This window comes from Paroedura picta, chromosome 5 (genome assembly GCF_049243985.1).
Source record: "Paroedura picta isolate Pp20150507F chromosome 5, Ppicta_v3.0, whole genome shotgun sequence".
Lineage (NCBI taxonomy): Eukaryota > Metazoa > Chordata > Lepidosauria > Squamata > Gekkonidae > Paroedura > Paroedura picta.
In genome coordinates, this window is record NC_135373.1 from 109,787,046 (window position 1) to 109,806,875 (window position 19,830).

At 45.5% G+C, this 19,830-nt stretch overlaps 1 protein-coding gene and 1 long non-coding RNA gene across 6 annotated transcripts in view; one reads left to right on the forward strand and one right to left on the reverse strand.

Annotated features, from left to right (window-relative positions):
- The window catches only part of DGKI (diacylglycerol kinase iota), a 267,208-nt gene that overhangs the window by 41,150 nt on the left and 206,228 nt on the right, over positions 1-19,830 (forward strand). The gene's annotated exons all lie outside the window — the stretch shown is intronic.
- The window catches only part of LOC143838505 (uncharacterized), a 36,228-nt gene that overhangs the window by 15,524 nt on the left and 874 nt on the right, over positions 1-19,830 (reverse strand). Inside the window, exon 2 of the long non-coding RNA XR_013231405.1 lies at positions 18,752-18,810. This is a non-coding gene — a long non-coding RNA (uncharacterized LOC143838505). The remainder of the gene's footprint in view (positions 1-18,751; positions 18,811-19,830) is intronic.

Below are 19,830 nucleotides of genomic sequence, written 5' to 3' on the forward strand. Positions count from 1 at the left end.
GCTTCCTCAGGAGGTGGTGGGTTCTCCATTTTTGGAGATTTTAAAACAGAGGTTAGATAGCCATCTGACGGAGAGGCTGATTCTGTGATGGTTCAAGGGGGTGGCAGGTTACAGTGGATGAACAATAGGGTTGTGAGTGTCCTGCACAGTGCGGGGGGTTGGACTAGATGACCCACAAGGTACCTTCCAACTCTATGATTCTAAGATCAGTGTAAAACAACTCAACAAGAAAGCCCCATGAGATAAACCATCCCTAGTTCAAAGGCTATATGGCAAAGAAAGGTCTTTCGTTCTGGAAGCCCTGCAGGAATTGCACCAACATTTCCTCCTTGAAAATTCTACAACTTGGGAAGCAGTGACTGTGAAAGCTTTCCCATTGACCCCAGTCAACTTAACCTCAATTAAGGCTAGTTCCTGTAGAAAGGCACCATGCATGGATCAAAACCCTGGCAGAGCAGATGGAGGCTGACTTTCAGTTACGCTGAAGCTTAGATATTTCCACCACCACTATTATCAAATGGGCTTTGGAAGTATTATACAACTGGGAAATGTGTGTTATAAGTGTATCTGTTTCCCCCAGGGAGTCAGGACAAATTTTGAGTCATCATAGCTTGTCTTGGTCCGAGCTTCCTCCTGGCAGCTTGGATAGGTGGCAGTGGTGGTGGGTCAGGCTTGGCATCCCGTACATTCTGTCATCTGGGAGGTAGTAATGAGCGAATGCTTTCCATTCCTATCTTTCTCTGTTGGTTCTCAAAAGGGTCTTGTGACTTGCAAAGGTTACTTAAAGCTCTCATAGCACGTCTACAGCACTGATTCCTATTAGACTCTGAATCTGATTTCTGGAATATGCAGTCTCCTCTGATTTCTGCCTTGCAATCCAACACACTGTAGTTGACTTGTAATGTCCTTAGTTGCCCGACTTGGGAATCTATTGCCAAAGTTGCATGATTGACATTTGCACATGGGGCAAACCTGATGTTGCTGAGATTCATTCCCATGATGGAGAAAGTACCATATGAAGTAATCCTTAGTTAAAGGTTGAGAATTTGGACACGAACATAAGAGTTGCAGAGCCTCTTGTGGCGCAGAGTGGTAAGCTGCCCTGACTAATGGCCATGGGCACCTGAAAGCTCTGCCCATGCAGTCTGAAAGCTCTGCCCATGAGGCTGGGAGTTCAATCCCAGCAGCCGGTTCAAGGTTGACTCAGCCTTCCATCCTTCCGAGGTCGGTAAAATGAGTACCCAGCTTGCTGGGGGGTAAACGGTAATGACTGGGGAAGGCACTGGCAAGGCCATCCTGTACTGAGTCTGCCATGAAAACGCTAGAGGGCGTCACCCCAAGGATCAGACATGACTCCGTGCTTACACATGGGATACCTTAACCTTTACCTTTAAGAGCGGCAATGTATTATCAAGCCAATAGTCCAGGCCAATAATATATAATCTATTTTAGATCTAAATAGTTTGAGTTCGTTTAGTCTTATCGGGTGGAGTCCCTGCTTACTTAGTTCTCTTTCTTGGCGAGTAGTATAGAATGTGTGAGCGTTCTTTTTCTTTAACCTGCTGCTCTGATTTCTGTATATCCATGTTAACAAATGAGCATTGACTAACATACTTGCCTCTGCTACATGAACCATAGAGCAGACCCTGAGTGTCCTGATCCTGATCTACAAGTAAAATGGAATATTACATACATAATGGCTAAGCTCGGGCTGCCAGGTCTCTTGCTGTGGCAGCCTCTCCCTCGGGCAGCCATTTTCTCCAGGGGAGCTGATCTTATAGTACGATCTCTGTAGGTTACAGCTAAGCAACTGGCAGGAGCCTTTAGTCTGCTCTAAGAGCCACTGGAAGCTCTCTAGTTCTACCATGGTGCTTCTGGTGATTTCCTAAGTGAATTAGAGTCACTTCCACTTTTTTTCCAGATGTGACACCATATTGTTGCTTGATAGCATGTTTTAATTTTCATCCCCGTCACAGTCAGCTGGAAACAGGAGTCATGGGTGGATAATTCCAGGTTGTAGTTTTAGGAGATGTTCAGAGAGCCCATCTGGAGGCTGGCAGCCTTACCACCCTGCCCCTTTCAGTGGCTGAGACTGGAGAAAGAGATGGTTTCTATAGTAAAAGGAATAATTTTAAGTTGGCTGGATCCTTGGAGGTTTCTTCTCAGGTTTTAATCACTGGAGTCCTTTTTCACTAGAACCTGAAAATGTAACATTCCTGAGTTTCGGTAGAACATTTTATTATCTAGCCAGGTTTCCCTTCAGGCTCCAGCTGTTCTGGTGACCGTATGCTTTCCCCTTCAGATTTATTGTGAAAGATGCCTTCTCAATGGCCTGGAACCAAGTGGATTTTTGAAAATGTACTGTACTGTGCCTTTGTCCTGTGTCCGTTTCCCCCTCTTCCCTCTGCATTAGACATTAGAGTGAGGCGTCTACTGGGCAAAATGAGCTGCAGAAACTGAAGTGTTAAGGAAAATGAGTCATAGACTATCCTGCATAAGAGGGTGAGTCAGCTTTTGGTTCTCCAGAGCTGCTGGGCAGGGGGGAGGGGAAGAGGAATTGAAAAATTCCTGAGGAGTTCATATTTTTTGGACAGAAGCTGTTGAGACAGCCATGCGTGCCGTTGTTTTTCAATAAACAAGGAAGTGTTCTACAGGAGATTTGGGACAGAATTCCACAGCACAGGTGGTCTCTCGATCTCTTCCTGTGACCGGTGGACTGTAATGCCCGCAGGAAGAGATGCAGCCTTTATCCAAGGTGAAAGACACAGATTAAGGTCAGCCGCAGCCAAAGAGGTCTTGATGAACTTGGGCCAGACACATCCATAAAAATGGTTGATGGCTCAGCTTGGAGATGAGGCAAGAAATAACTGCCACCTGGCTGTGGTCTTCAGAGCATTGTTTTCCTTCCTTTGTAGTTCACAAGAGACAGGTGAAGATCTTGGTACTCTGGAATGGCGGAGTCTGGTATTTCTTCCTGGGTGTGCATGCAGAACACTGGATATTACATAGGAATTACCAGATGTGTTACTAGAAATAAATTAATGGATGCCTAGGAAAAATAAGAACACATAAAATGGCTTTGTTATCCTGCCCTTTCTTCAAGGAGCACGTTTAGTTATATACTTATATAAGGTAAAGGTATCCCCTGTGCAAGCACCAAGTCATGTCTGACCCTTGGGGTGACGCCCTCCAGCGTTTTCATGGCAGACTCAATACAGGGTGGCCTTGCCAGTGCCTTCCCCAGTCATTACCGTTTACCCCCCAGCAAGCTGGGTACTCATTTTACCAACCTAAGTCAACCTTGAGCTGGCTGCTGGGATTGAACTCCCAGCCTCATGGACAGACAGCTTCAGACAGTATTTCTGCTGGTTACCACTCTGCGCCACAAGAGGCTCTATACTTACATAGAAACATAAAATCATAGAACTGGAAGGGGCCATACAGACCATCGAGACCAGGGATTCCCAACCAGGGGTCCTTGGGAGCTCTGAAAGGGTCCCACAGGCGCTCTGCAGTAGTATGGTATTGGGGAAGGGGGTCTGGGCTGTCTTCTCAGCTCCTCTTTCCGACCTACATGTAAAGGTGGGGAAAGGGAGCAAAAAGAGGGCTAAGAGGGTGGGTACTGATGTCACTTCTGGGGGTGTGCAGTGGATGTGTCTAGCTGACATCCCTTCCAGGGCTTCTCAAAATTTGAAAAAAAACTATTTTAGGGACTCCTCCATGGTCAAAAGGTTGAAAAAGGCTGATCTAGGCCTATGCATACTGATAATGCACTTTCAATGTGCTTTCACGGCTGGATTTTCCTGTGCAGAACAGGAAAGTCTACTTCTAAACTGCATTGAAAGTGCAATATCCATTGTGTGCAGACTAGGTCCTAGAATGACCCTCTGCTTATTGTAGGATCAGCCTAAATCTACATAGATAGATACATGGGGGATAAAGTATCCCCCATCTTCTCAGCAGGGACCCAAAACTGCTTATATCATTCTCCTTTCCTTCATTATGTCGTCACGTGAACAGTGTTCTCAGCAGCCCTGCGAGGTAAGTTAGGACAAGAGGCAGTGAGCTTTATGGCAGAGTGGAAATTGAACACCGATCTCCTGGACCCTAGTCCAGTACCACTAGATGACCCTGGCTACTAAAATGAAATTTAAAAAATGGATTTAAAATGTTGGAAATTCTTTCTTTGCAACAGTAACAATTACAATACTGTGTCATTTATGAGATTATGATCAGTGTGCAGGAAGTAGAATTGGTCCCTCTTAGCATGCTAGAGCATCAGGGCTCTCCAGTGAAACTGATTGATCGTAGGGTCACAGCTCTCAAGTGAAATCCTTCTTCGCATGCAACAAAAAGCAGATGACTGATGGGCCTTGTTCCTATAAGGTGTAGTGTTGGCTTTCAAAAACAGATTAGGCAAGGCCCTGGAGGTGCCCTTGGCCATTAGTCAGGGCAGCTAAACAGACTTGCCTCAGAAGCAGCATGCTTTTGCTTGCAAGAAAATGAAAGGAAGGTGGCTGATAGTCTCTCCTCTTCAGGCTGTCCTTGGAAGCTTCCAGAACCATCTGGTTGGCCAAAGGAGGTTGGGATGGAGGCAGGCTGCCAGGGGTGGAGCTGTTTGGCATGGCTCCAGAGAGGAGAATATGTTTAAAAAAGCACAACAAAGGCAAAAAAAATTTCACAGTCAGAGTAGTTCAGCAGTGGAATAGGCTGCCTAAGGAGGTGGTGAGCTCCCCCTCACTGGCAGTCTTCAAGCAAAGGTTGGATACACACTTTTCTTGGATGCTTTAGGATGCTTAGGGCTGATCCTGCGTTGAGCAGGGGGTTGGGCTAGATGGCCTGTAAGGCCCCTTCCAACTCTATGATTCTGTGATTCTGAGTGGCTTTATTTTATTATGGTATTTCAAGATGGGATTATTCTGTATTCTTCCATAAAGAATTACTATCCAGGATTGCAGTAAAGTAGTGGTAGTTGTTGCCATTGCTACGGTCCCATACCTGCCTTCTGCCTGCATGACTGCCCACACCTGCCCCTTGCTTGCTTGTACCCTGGCACTGCAGCGATGCTCTTCCTGCCATAGAAGAGAAAGCAAAAACGATTTCCCTTGTTCTTTTCTGGCGCTGCGAGGAGAGTCTTTGTAGAGCTGGAGGTTGACCAAGCATTCGGAGGGCAACTCCAAGAAAGGCGTGGATTTTCTGGTGACTGATACATCTGTCAGAATCTACTGCGGCAACAACCAGCTGAAGGCAGGAGCCACAGGGGAGGTATTTTGTAGGTGTCCTGTGTGAACTGGGACTGGGCTTTAAGGAGCTGAATTTCTAGTGTTCGGAGTCCTGGTATTCTTTGATCATACAGCAGTATCTTAACCTGCCTTGAAGGATTGGGACTTGAGGAACCAATTTATGTTTTATTTCTGTTTCCATTGAATGGGACCTTCCAGTGGTTGTCCCTTCACATTCCCCATTTAAATGTGTCTTTCTCTGTCTATTGCAGAAGGAAAAATTATTTTCTGCTCTGAGTTCATGCTGCCTCTGTCCTCGATTTACAATGTCCAGCATGTTTAAGAGGCTGAAGCTGCTTCTTGTGCCCCCTTCTGCTGTCATAGGGCTTTACTTGCTGCATAAGGGTAGGGTTGTCCTGCATAGTGCAAGGGGTTGGACTAGATGACAGGAGGTCCCTTCCAGCTCTATGATTCTATAACAACACTTTTTTGCTCCATGTTGTGAATCCCACCCACATCAAGTATAGGTTTTAAGGATACATGGCTGGAAGTCTGACTTGACAAAAAGGATTTGTGACAGTTGCAGAGAATGGAGAGGGTAAGAAAGGGAGAAATTGGTTGGGCTTCAGAGATCATTCTTCATGACGTTCAATTTTTGATACTAAACGCAACTCCAGCCGAAATGTCTGGTCAAGTTATCCATTCATTTCTACCCACGTATCAAGTCTAAGGAGACAAGCTTTCAGGATTTAAACTGTTAGCCGATTTACCTGTCTCTCTAGTTCATTTTTATCCTCCCCTCCTTCATGGTGGCCTATGTAGTTCTTGCCTCCATTTGCCTGCCAACAACCCTATGAGGTGGGTTGGATTGAAAGATGATGACAGAAAGTCACCCAGTGAGCTTCATGCTATGAGGGGATTTAAACGTGGACTTCTCGGCTCTTTGTGTAATGTGGTAACAGCACGACACATTAGAACATGGTTTCCCAGTGATAGTACCACGGTACTCAACGGTACCGAGGAGGCTCCTCAATAGTCCCATGGTGTGAGGGTTTTTCGAAATAATAGCTGGGAAGAGCCCTCCAAACCTGTATCTGACTCTGAGAGAAGAGGAAAGAAAAAGGGTTTTCAGTTTTTAAAAATTCTACCCTTATCTGGGCAGGTTGACATGTCTCCCTCTCACCGTGGCCAATGAAGGTGGGAAGGGAGGGGAGGGCCTTGGCCATTTAAAGCTTTGCCAAATGAGGCTCCTCTCACTTCTGGGAGGGGGCATGGCCAACTGACATCACTTCCTGGTACCTCGAAGCCTGAAAAATATTTCAGCAGTATCTCCACAGTCAAAAGGTTGAAAAAGGCTGTACAAGAACATAAGAAGTGCCGTGCTGTATCTAGGGTTGCCAAGTACGATACGATAACATTTATTGTGTTTAGCCAAAGGCCATTACAAAACATAATTAAAAACAATATTATTATTATTTATTATATTTATATACCGCCCTCCCCGAGGGCTCAGGGCGGTTTACAGAAAACAGGGAGGATACAATTAACACTTGGTAACAGGTAACAACAACAGCAGTAATATTATAACAATAATAATTTAACATGATATGGTACAAATATGGATAAAACAAGTAATCAAGTAACTGGTGGGAGTTTTGGAAGTGAAGCCATTGAGGGTGTGAGGTCCTGAGGTCACTTCCAGGGGAAATATGCAAGTGATGTTGGATAGCTCTAGGAATCCCCGGAAATACTATGGTAAAATCATAGAGTTTCTGGCCATTTCTAATGCTACCTGACATTACTTCTGGGTTCTCCCCAGAAGTGATGTTGTGGCAGACACAATGGCAAGATTTTGTTTCTGAAGCTCTCCCACGGCTGCTTGCACTAGCAGAGGGCAATGAAGGCAGCTGTCAGACAGCATCCGATCATCGTGGGAGGCCCTGGCGGCCCTGGCTGAATCGCTGGTCCATCTAGCTCAGCTTTCTGTTTCATTCGGCAGCCAAACAACTGCCCTGGAGGGCCAACAAACAAAGCAAAGAGGCCAAGGCCCTCTTCTGATGTTTCCTCCCAGCACTACTAGTCAGAGGTTTTCTGCCTCTGAACATGAAGATTCCCTTTAGACTTCTTGGCTAGAAGCTATTGATGAAACTATTCTCCACAAATCTGATTCCCTTTTAAATCCATCTATGCACATGGATCTCACTCTGTCCACTGGCAATGAATCCCACAATCCAACTACTTGCTGAGTAAAGTCATCTGCCCTGAATCCATTGCTCATGGCATCCATCAGACACCCACAAATTCTGGTATTAAGGGAAAGGGAGACAAAATTCTGTCCACTTTCTCCATGGCTACTTCTATAAATCTCTAGCATGCCATTCCTTAGCCATCTTTTTTTCTCAGTGGAAAGTCTCAGACATTCCTAGCAGGAAGTGTTTCAATTACTTAATCATCTTAGTTGCACCCTCCTCTGTACTTTTTCAAGCTCTGTGGTGCATTTTTTTTTTTTTGCAAAGATAGGGGGACCAGTAGTGGATATTGTTTTACACATGACTCTGTGCCATAGATTTGTACCATTAAGGATGGGCATTATCATTAGGGATGGGTATCAACCTTAAAAAGTCAGTTCATTTTGGGGTTGGGCAGCCCACAAATCCCAAACCAAGCTGAGTGGGCTCCATCCAAACCCAAACCCAAACCCAAACCCAAACCGGTCTGGTAAGTTGGGTTTCCCCTTTCTCCTGGATTCCTTTCAACTTTCTCCCGGGCACTTGTAGGGGCCAGTACAAAGAGGGATATCGCTGACTATATCCCCCAAAGAGTGCTTTGGTACACCAATGTGAACAGGCAGGTGATCCCTGGTCTGAGATGTACACTTGACCTTAACCAGGGCCAGGGCCTTTTCGGTGAGTGAGTTTGGGCCCATTCCTAATTACCATATTGCTTTATTTATTTCCATTTCCTTCCATAATAATCCCAAGAGTGGAGTTTACTTAAAAAAAATTATTCAGTTTTACAGAAGCAGAAGAGACAGAAGGAAAAACAAATATTCAAGTTAATAACCACACAAGCTCTCAACCCGTGAAATGTTGATTAATGAAATTAAAGGAGTGACAAATGTCTTTCTAAGACAGTCAGAGTGAACCGAATGTTATTTTTTTATATTCTAAAAAAACCAGTTCCAACATTCTAAGAATTCTTCAAAAGGGTCGTGATGTAACAAACGGGCTAATTTTGCCATAATTGTGAATTCTCTCATTTAGTTCAGCCACATGTCAGTTCTGGGCAGTTCTTGTTGTTTCCATCTTTGGGCCGTGATAAATCTGGCTGCAGCCGTCATGTAGAAGAAGAATTTAGTCAGCTGCTTAGGCAAATTTGGTGGGAGAAAGCTTAGCAACATACATTTGGCATACAATGGAAATTTAAAATTCAATGGAGTTTCCTTTTTTTTTTTTTTTACTACTAATGCAAAGATTACATTTTCATTGAGCTATCCACTGCAACCCCAAGAACTCTTGCCTTGTTCTCCTTGGTTGCTTTATGATAATGACTAATCAGGGCTACAGGCTATTTATCATCCCAACCACATATATGCACAAGTTTTATAGAACTTGTAGTTGACACTCTCTCCTCGATAAACAGAGAAGGGGTTTCTTGTTCCTCCCAGAATGCATCTAGAAACTTTGTTTTCTTTTTAAATTTATTATTATTTAATTTATTTATACCCCACCTTCTTCTCAATGGGGAAGCAAAGCAGCTTACATTATTTTCCTCTCCTCCATTTCCCCTTCACAACCTTGTGAGGTGAGGTAGGCTGAGACCATGTGACTGTCCCAAGGTCACCCAGTGAGCACCAGAGCACAAGTGGGGGTTTGAACCTGGGTCTTCAAGATAGTAGGTAGACACTCTTAACCCCTATACCACACTGTGCCTGAACTGTTGCTTCTTGATTTTCTACTGGTTCAAGCCAAACCTGAAAAGATGTCACTGGGTGGAGAGATCAGAAAATTCAAATCAATTTCTACATCTCTCCATAAAATTTTCATCAAGCACTGCTTCATGCCAATAAAGGGAAGAAGTATCCCAAGGCATGTTTAGGCAGCTTGTGTCCTAGCAAAGAGTGATTACAACTCACATTAGATCTATATTTAAACATTATGGAAGGAAGTCAAGTTTATTTGGAAAAAAATTTCCGTATGAGTCTTCTTTGTGCTCACCCTTTCCTCTATGCTCAGACTTTGCTGGACTCTCAAGCCGAAAGGTCTTGGGCTGTTCCACAGGGTTTAACTTTGTCATTCTGGGATCTTAATGGCGGATGCAAATAATTGGGTTGGAGGAAAAACATCCCAGAATGGGAAGGAAGGAAATGGGTCCCTGGCTTCAGGAACTGTTGGACCTCCTGGTATGTGGGATCGGTGTAAAGGCAAGCATCCTTGGAACAGAAGGAGGTGGGAGAATTGGATTATTTTTCATCTTTAAAATGTGCTGTGTTTTTGTGTAGAGTGTCTGGCACTTATCCAGAGGAAATTAGTCATATCTAAATTTTAATTGGCCAATGGGATAACTCAGCCATGGCTTATTTTAAGTCCTATTGATTTTAAAAATGATTTTGACTCAGGACAACAATTCCTCTGGATCAGGGCCCACAGATGTTTTTCACCAAATAGGGATCTCTTTAATAACTATCTAGCCACCCATTTCTAGCTGCCCAGGGAGATGGGTGTTTAATTTCTTTCTAACTTGTATCCTTTAAAAATGTTATGGAGTAGAGAAAACTATCTCTTGAAAAGCAGTCATGGATGCTGTTAGGATGGTGTGTGTGTGTTCAAATGGCCAGATCCAGCATGGGAAACTCCTGGAGGTTTTGGAAAGGAGCCTGAAGTGGACAGGGACCTCAGTGGAGTACAATGTCAAAGAGCCAACCTTCAAAAGCAGGAGAATTGCTCTTTGTATAAAAACCAACTCTTCTTCTTCTTCTTCTTCTTCTTCTTCTTCTTCTTCTTCTTCTTCTTCTTCTTCTTCTTCTTCTTCTTCTTCTTCTTCTTCTTCTTCTTCTTCTTCTTCTTCTTCTTCTTCTCCTCCTCCTCCTCCTTCTCCTCCTCCTCCTCCTCCACCTCCTCCTCCTCCTCCTCTCCTCCTCCTTCTTCTCCTTCTCCTTCTCCTTCTCCTTGTCACAGCAGACTTATTCAGACCCAGTAGGGTTTTCAAGGAAAACCACAACAGAGATGGTTAGACATAGCTTGCCTCTGCCTAACAACCTTGGACTTTCTGGTAGTCTCACATCCAAGTATGAGCCAAGGCTATCCTTGCTTAAGCTTCTAAGATCCAATGAGATTGGCCCGGGCTAGCCTGGTCCAGCCAGTCCAAGGTGTCCATTCAGCATCTGTCTTTAAAATTTAATATCCCCAACTGATGTCATTCTTATTCTTTTACATTTGGAAGATTGGAAGACCTTTTACAAGGCTGGGTGAAAACCCTGCCTCTCTTTCTCCCTCTTTAATGACGTTTTGCCTCTGTCTGTGAATTTGGTCCTCCAGTGAATAAAGGCACTTTTAGGGCAATAACTTTGAGATTTCTTACCAAGTATGCCCAAATGATTGGAACATGTTTAGAAACACCAAGCTGCAAACTCCCAACCTTGTTCTGTTCCACCCGCATTTGAAATGGCAAAGGCTTTGCATCTTGGAGGGTTTCCATTCCAGCAGCCCAATACAGATGGTTCTGTAGTCGGGGCTGGTTTGTTCTGTCCTCTAGGCTGGAAATGTGTGGTTCAAGTGTCCTTTCTTGCTTGGCAAGTGTCTCTGCAAGGGACAATGAGCTGGCTTCTCCGGGATCCATGTGGCCATGCAAAAAACCCATGGCCAGGGTATGTTTGAAGAATTTATGGAGAACATTGACAAGGTGTGAAATGGATTAATGTGTCAGAATATTACTGTAAGACCTTTCTAGAAAACCGGTGGCAAATCTGGACCCCGTTTTAGCGTGTGGTGAATCTGTGAAATGAACTGACTACAGTTTCTAAGGAAATACACAGTGCTTTATTGAAACACCGCTTGGTCTGTCTTCTTTTTCTCTTCTTGTCTTGTGGATTGGCCCATCTTCACTTTTGCCTATGATGTGTTAGGCATTGTCTTTAATCAGCCCTTTTAGTCTTCTATAATATCTGTCCTTCTCTGTTTCTAGTGAGACTCCGAAATGATCTCAGCTAATCAAGGTGTTTACTTTGAGGATGAACCTTCTTACAAAGGGTGCTTTGCTTTGTGTTAATTTTAGATGGTAATTTATCTCCTCTGAATTGGATCGAGGTTGCTTCGCACTGTGGCCTTTTGGCATCTGTTCTCTGAGTGCGTGTGCGTGTGTGCGTGGGGTTACTTGCATGGTTCTTTTCCTATGTTCCAGGACATCGCGAGTCACTAGAGAACTATAGTAGGCTTTATGAAACTTTAGATAACTCAGTTGCCACATGTACCCAGGGGATTAGTTTAACTCTCAGACAAAGGTAAGCTTCAGGGAAGGCCAGGGCAGATCAAGTCAAAGGAACCCGAAGAATACACTTAATGGTTCAATGCATGGTTAAAGAGCTTTAATCAGGACCTGTTGACCTGTGCCGTAGATGCCTCTTCTTGCTTCTTTTTGCGTGGGGAACTGGAAACAAAGGAGAGCAAGGTGCCTTGGATAGTGTCAAGTGAACTCCTGTTCTGAAGGAGGGCTGGGGTTGAGGAGCAACTGCTGAGAAAATGCCAGAAGTAAAATTACTTGGCATCCATTGGTTTGGACTATATGACTTCATACAATAGCAAATAATCTGGCAACTAGGCATGTGCACCCCTCATTGCTCCAGGGGTAGTCAAACTGCGGCCCTCCAGATGTCCATGGACCACCATTCCCAGAAGCCCCAGGGGCTTCTGGGAATTGTGGTCCATGGACATCTGGAGGGCCGCAGTTTGACTACCTCCGGTGATAAGTATACAAGAGGCAAAGTTGACTGTGCCTTATTTATTTATTTTTGGCTTTATAGTAAGTTGTGTCTGTTCCAGCAGAGAAAGGTCAGAGCAAATCCACCTTCCTTGCCCCTCTCCAAAGCCGAACAATTTACAAGAGGGCTATTTCACCAAGCGGAAGGTTTTTTAAAAAGGGCTGCCTGGTTGCCGATGCAGCTAATGAACTGCTCTTTCTCCTTGAGGGAGCAGAGGCCATGCTTGGTGCCAGGCAGCGGAAATGAGTTCTCAGGTTTCATCCTTTCCTTGTGCACCCCAACTCAAGTGGATCCAATCATGACTGCTAAAGATAGACCTGCAGCTGTGCAAGCAGTGGGTGGTGCAAGGCAGGCATCAGCTGGAACTAAATGGTGCTGCAAATGTCACGGATTTGGCAGAGGCCATGAAACCTAGTCAAAGTCAAGCCACAAGGCAGGGCTTGTTCATCCCCTGGCTCAGCATATGTGGATATGTGTGGGCACACACGACCTCGATACAACGCTCAGGACAATCTCTGTGCCTTGCACACCAGAATGGCTTTCAAGCAGAGCAGTAGCTCCAGGATTGGGATGTGTTGATGATGGGAAAGATCTCAGCTTGAGATCTTTGAGATCGGTGCATAGTTATCTGTCTTTAGAGGGTGGGTTCGGAGGGAGTATGGCTTTAATCATGTGTGGGCCACAGTTCAAAAAGTTGCTACGTAGTCCTATACTCAGTTAGAGCCTTCTAAACGCATAGAGGGACTGAGCTGTTAGAGAAACGGCGATGTGGATTCCACCTCTCTTCACAGAGCCTTCTTCTTTCATTGGAGGAAGAGCTGCAAAAGTTGGAGGAAATCTACTTTTGGCTGGAGAAACGTTTCAAATTTTGCTTCGTGGAGTGCTGGGATAGCGGAAGGATCCAGCCCAGTCTCTTAGATCAGGGGTAGTCAACATGTGGTCCTCCAGATGTTCATGGACTACAATTCCCATGATCCCCTGCCAGCAAACGAATTGTAGTCCATGAGCATCTGGAGGACCACATGTTGACTACCCCTGTCTTAGATGACAGTCTAAAGTGGAGTTTATCATTTTGAGTGTCCTACTACATAAAAAGGCACATGAAAAAGTGCGACATAATTCACTTTTTTAATGTACCTTTTTGTTACGTGGAATAATTTTTATGCAGGGTCACAGTAATCCCCCCCCCACACATCTGTAGCCTGAAGTGGTTCAATTCCTCATTTGAGCACCTTTCCCCCCTGTGCAATGGGTTAAAAGGCAATGGCATCACATTGTTTGCTATGGTAATAGTTTATTGGGTTAGTTCCTAGGTTTGGCATCTAAGTTCCTCAATTCTGATTCTCCTAATGTGAATGTTCAGAGTCATGTTAAGAAAGAAAAGAAGAGTTGGTTTTTATACCCTCCTTTTTACTACTTAAAGGAATCTCAAAGCAGTCTGCAATCTCCTACCTCTTCTCACAACAGAAGCCCTGTGAGGTAGGTGGGGCTGAGAGAGCTCTGGCAGGACTGCTCTGTGAGAGCAGGTCTAATAGGACTGTGACTAGCCCAAGGTCACCCAAATGGCCGCATATGGAGGAGTGGGGAATCAAAACCAGCTCGCCAGATTAGGAGACACTGTTCTTAACCACTACACCATGCTGACTGTTCAACCTTCTTTCACATATGCCAACAGCAATATTGGACGACCATATCGGGACTGTCCAGCCTCATACCGTAGACCAGGGGTAGTCAAACTGCGGCCCTCCAGATGTCCATGGACTACAATTCCCAGGAGCCCCCTGCCAGCAAATGCTGGCAGGGGGCTCCTGGGAATTGTAGTCCATGGACATCTGGAGGGCCGCAGTTTGACTACCCCTGCCATAGACAAATCACACAGCCATCTAGGTGGTGTTGATGGTCCTTTCTAGCTACTGGCAGGGATGCAGGGGGCAAGGTAGATTTTCCAGCTCCAGGTTAGGAAACTCCTGGAGATTTGGGGGTGGAGCTGGGGTTGAACAGGGACCTCATTGGGCACAATGTCATAGAGCAGTGGTCCCCAACCTTTTTATCACTCGGGACCGGACAACACTTGACAGTTTTACTCAGGCCGGGGGGTAGTCTTTTGCCGAGGGACATCGCCGCCTGAGCCCCTGCTCCGCTTGCTTTCCCACCGGCACCCCTGACTTCCTGCTGCCCACTTGGCTCTGCACAGAGCCCCAGCCGTGGCGGCTGCCGGAGAGCACCAAAGGTAAGCCGGCGGCAGAGTGGCAAGGCAGCTCCCAAGGCAGCAGCTGGGGAGGAGGACAAGGAGGAATCACAGAATCACAGAGTTGGAAGGGGCCATACAGGCCATCTAGTCCAACCTCCTGCTCAACGCAGGATCAGCCCCAAAGCATCCTAAAGCATCCAAGAAAAGTGTGTATCCAACCTTTGCTTGAAGACTGCCAGTGAGGAGGAGCCATGGCCCAGTACCGACTGATCCACAGACCGGTCCTGGTTCCCGGACCGGGGGTTGGGGACAGCTGCCCTTGAGTCCACCCTCCAAAGCATCCATTTTCTCCAGTGGAACTGACTTCTGTATTCTGGATATGAGCTGCAGTCCTGGGGCATCCCCAGGTCCCACCTGGAGGCTGGCATTCCTAAAGTGATTTCATAAGTCTTTCCGACTCCCTCCTGGGGGAGTTTCATGAGAATGAGCCATTGGATTGGAAAGTGATCACAGAATTCACACCCACGCCAGAGCAGTGTGGGATTACGCCATGGGGAACAGGTATTGTGTGTAGGGAAAGGGAGGAGGCGTCGCTGGAGCCAAAGTGAGCAGCATGCAGTGGAATGAATCAAACGCCCAGCCTTAGCTATGCTTTCAGAGCTGGGATTCCTGTATAATGCAAGTGGGAAGTGTCAGGTCAGGATGCAGTGGAAGGGAAAGAATGAGAGGGAGAAAGCATACCGATACCAAAACGTAGAGGTGATGCCATTGTAATGTGTTAAGATGTAATACAATTGTGTTGGAGGTAATGAACCAGAAAAGTGGAGATGTAACACGTCTGAGTCACTGAGACACTGTAGGCATAACGAGGAGGCGGGACACAGGCGTCGCTCTCTCGGGGGTCATTTGCATAATAAAAAGTCAGTCCTGGCTTACCGTAGGTAGCTAATAACCACGTAACCTGCTAAAAACAGACCGGGCTATTTCGGCGAGACTTTTGCAAAACTACCATGTAATTTAACAGGTAAGTATGTGAGATAATTACAACTGATTTTTTGCCCTTAGAACAGATTCAAAATGGATATGTGCAAAGGGAAATGCTCCTATGGTAAGAGGGGTGGGTGGGAATCAGTCGCCTACTGAACCTGGGCTGAAGCTTAGCCAAGAGCCATGATGCAAGAATTCTTAGGCCTGTGTTTTTGTCTCCCTAAGAAACAAGTTTCAGCCTCAATACAAAGTGCCGGCTAGTCAATGCCGTTTTCTTCCCCTAACAACCTATGGATGCAAAAGCTGGACCCTGAAGAAGGAAGACAGGAGGAGAATAGACGCTTTCGAATTATGGTGCTGGAGACGAACGCTGCAAATACCATGGACAGCCAAAGTTACCCACAAGATAGTTTTAGGGAGCAGCAAACCAACTATGTCACTAGAAGGCAAGATATTACAGCTAAAGCTCACCTACTTTGGACACATCATGAGATCAAACTCGCTAGAAAAATCATGAATGCTCAGCATGGTCAGCAGGAAAAGGAAACGTGGTCTCCAAAGGAACCGCTGGCTCGACACGATCAAAGCTGATACAGGGATGACCATGAACCAACTAAAAGAAGCAGTCAGAGACAGGGGTGCATGGCAAAGACTTTCCTATAGAATCGCCGAGGGTCGGACACGACTGAATGGATAACATCATCATCAAGAAACAAGTTGCATTGAAATGACTGGGAGTTACTCCTGAGTACATATAGTTAGGACCAGGCTCTAATAGACATCTTGACTAGGGGCAAACCACAGTCTGCAGGAAACAAAACTTGACCCTTGAAGATCTCTGCATCAGCCCCCCAATTCCCCCTCCCCAGATTAAATAGCAATGGGAATGACTCTGATTTGAACTAGGGCTGTAAGCCTGGGAAAAATGTGTAGTCTTTTCCCTCTTGCACCATATTTGCAATTTTAGGTAAAGGTAAAGGTAAAGGTATCCCCTGTGCAAGCACCGAGTCATGTCTGACCCTTGGGGTGATGCCCTCTAGCGTTTTCATGGCAGACTCAATACGGGGTGGTTTGCCAGGGCCTTCCCCAGTCATTACCGTTTTAATCAACTATCAAATGGAAGATTATGGCACCACATGGACACCTGTATGTTTCTCTTGAGAGACAAGTGACAATTTGGAGTGCCTGAATTATGTAACTTGGGGATGTGTTGCATGGAGAAAGGGTTAAACCAAACTATTTCAATGACAGGACTGCAGTCTAAAGAAGTACCCATGAATTTATTTGTGTTTGTTTATACCCTGTTCTTTGCCCACATTGGCATTCCATTTGTTCTTCTCTCTTTCATTCTCTCACAACAACAAAGCCTATCAAGGTAGGCCAAGCAGATAGTCCGTGATGGACTCAAGGTCACCAAGAGAGCTTCCACAGCAGAACTGGGGATTCGAACCAGGGAGCCTCAGGATCCTAATCCACTACTCTCTTCCCTATGCCATAATGGCTCACACGTGCCTCTTTGCTTAAAAAAACTCCCAAATTTGGGGAGCACAAGCAGAATGCTGTGATGTTCTTAGTCGGAATAGCTCTATTTTGACCTGTCTCTCCACGCCCAGACATTTGTTTTTTCTCAGCTGAGCTTCAGTAAAGGGGTCAAAGTTCCTGATGACACTAATTCCCAACTCAGTTGTACTGTCTGTGAGTTTACTGAAATCCAGGATAATGATATTGATGCTGCCAATTTGCATTGAAGCAGGACCTGGTTAAGTGAAAGCTCTGTTGGGGCCGCGGGAGAACAAAGAATGATTCTTTCAGTGTAACATGAGAGTTTTTAAAAGATCAACAGTACCCTTGCACATGGTTGTACGTGTGTTCACTGTAACTTCTGGACAGGGTCACTAAAGTGAGATTATTGGTCTATCAAGAAGAAGAAGAAGAAGAAGAAGAAGAAGAGGAGGAGGAGGAGGAGGAGGAGGAGGAGGAGGAGGAGTTGAGTCTTATGTTGTTTTTCTCTACCTGAAGGAGTCTCAAAGCGGCTTATAGTTGCCTTCCCTTGCCTCTCCCCACAACAGACACCCTGTGAGGCAGGTGAGGCCGAGAGAGCCCTGATATCACTGCTCAGCCAGAACAGCTTTATCAGCGCCATGGGGAGCCCAAGGTCACCCAGCTGGTTGCATGTGGGGGAGTGCAGAATCAAACCTGGCTTACCAGATAGGAAGTCTGCACTCCTAACCACTGCACCAAATTGGCTCTCAAGGACTGCCAATGAGCCAATAGTCCTTCCATGTGATTAAAAAAATAATAATACTCAATTATCAGCGAGAAAGGTTCCCAAGAAGTGTTCCATCTAGGCATTGACTAAACTCGCAGTGGTTTAGCTTCAGTAGGGTTTCTGTCTTTTAGGGCATTTTAGGCCATATGTGGAGTTGGCTCTTGTGGTAATAGATGGGAGCAATGGACGTTAATTAACTGCTGCCAATTCCGACGTGTGACACGGAGCATGTAACGGGTGAAGCTTTTCCCATCACTGCCTCTCCATGTCATATAATTGCTGCTAGATTGTGGCCTAACCATGAGGAAAGGAGGGAAAACATGTGATGGTTGCTTAGCAACCAGTCAGATGGCTTCAGCGTAAATGGGAGATGACACTATTTTGCACTTCCTGACATGGTGCTGAGGTGGGTTCAGTGCAGGTTCTTTTGAACGTCTTCATCCATAAATGTGGGGGTGATGATGGCTTGAGGTAGCAAAATTAAAACAAACAAACAGATTCATGATTTAGGGAGGCATTTATTTGCCCCTTTCTAGGGTAGGAGAGCCATTGCATCAAGCCTGCTTGGTGGATAAAACAATTTGTTGATCATAAAATAGGAAAATAGCCTGAATGGGGGGAAATATCTGGTGGGAGAGGCTTCACACTTTATGACAAAGGTGGGGAAAGTGCTGTAATACTGAAAGAAGAGAGCGGGCATAAAATGCAGGAGGGTTTGACTATGCAGAGAGAGCAGAGCACCAGGCTGCTTAAAGAATAAAAGAGTTCTGGAGGCAAGCAGGGAGGAAGTGCACTCAAACAGCTTCAAGTCTCCTGTTGAGCCAATCTGGACACTGAAGGAGATAATCTGAAAATATCAGGCAGTTCTTATCCCATCTATGCTAAATATACATCTCCTCCGATGCTCCCTCCAGGACTCCCCTTATGTTCCACTTAGGTTTGCACACTCCAGATCTTGCATAGTCCAACAGAGGGATGGTTTGAGCGTATAAAGTTTGTACCTCTCTTTGAGACATAAGCTTTCATGATGAACAAACAGAAGTGAAGTACAAAATGGAGGCTGGGTAGGAGTATCTGGGCCAGGATGGGTCCCCCAGTGGTAGTACCTGAATCCAGGCTTTCGTGTATGCTTTCTCCAAGAAATCCCGGAGGTCATTTGTTGTAGCTGGAGGGGAATAGGCAGGAGTTATTATTCGATTGCCGTGTAAAAAACGAGAACCAACTCCCAGAAGATCTCACCCTTATGCTATTTGCTCTGCACCTTAGTGAGCTATTGAAGCCCTGTTTGTACAATCCAGCATTCATAGGGGATATAGGACTTGGATTGTACCCTGATGATGGGTATAAGGTAAAGGTAAAGGTATTCCCTGTGCAAGCATTGGGTCATGTCTGACCCTTGGGGTGACGCCCTCTAGCGTTTTCATGGTAGACTCAATACGGGGTGGTTTGCCAGTGCTTTCCCAAGTCATGACCATTAATTCCCCAGCAAGCTGGGTACTCATTTTACCCACCTCAGAAGGATGGAAGGCTGAGTCAACCTTGAGCCGGCTGCTGGGATTGAACTCCCAGCATCATGGGTATAGAAAACCCAAATTAATAATTGTCATGCTGCCTCACCAGCATGTGACTATTTAGTTCTGTTGCACCTTGTCAGGCCAAGCACATTTTGATCCCAAGTGTAAGCCTACGAAACCCTAATGTAGGGACTCTAGAGGGGTCAAAGGCAGCTTAGACTTTGCAAATCTCTTGTGATGTTTCTATGTAGACAAGCTGCAGCGTGTCCAGAGGAGGGCAACAAAGATGGTGAGGGGTTTGGAGACCAAGACATATGAGTAAAGGTTGAGGGAACTTGGTCTGTTTGGCCTGGAGAGGAGACGACTGAGAGGGGATCTGATAACCATCTTTTAAAGTATTTAAAAGGCTGCCATATAGAGGATGGAGAAGAGTTGTTCACTCTTGCCCTGGAGGGATGGACCAGAACCAATGGGATGAAATTAATTCAAAAGAAATCCCGTCTAAACATCCGGAATAAGTTCCTGACAGTTAGAGCGGTTTCTCAGTGGAACAGGCTTCCTCAAGAGGTGCTGGGTTTTTCATTTTTGGAAATTGTTAAACAGAGGCTGGATAGCCATCTGACGGAGAGGCTGATTCTGTGAAGGTTCAAGGGGGTGGCAGGTTACAATGG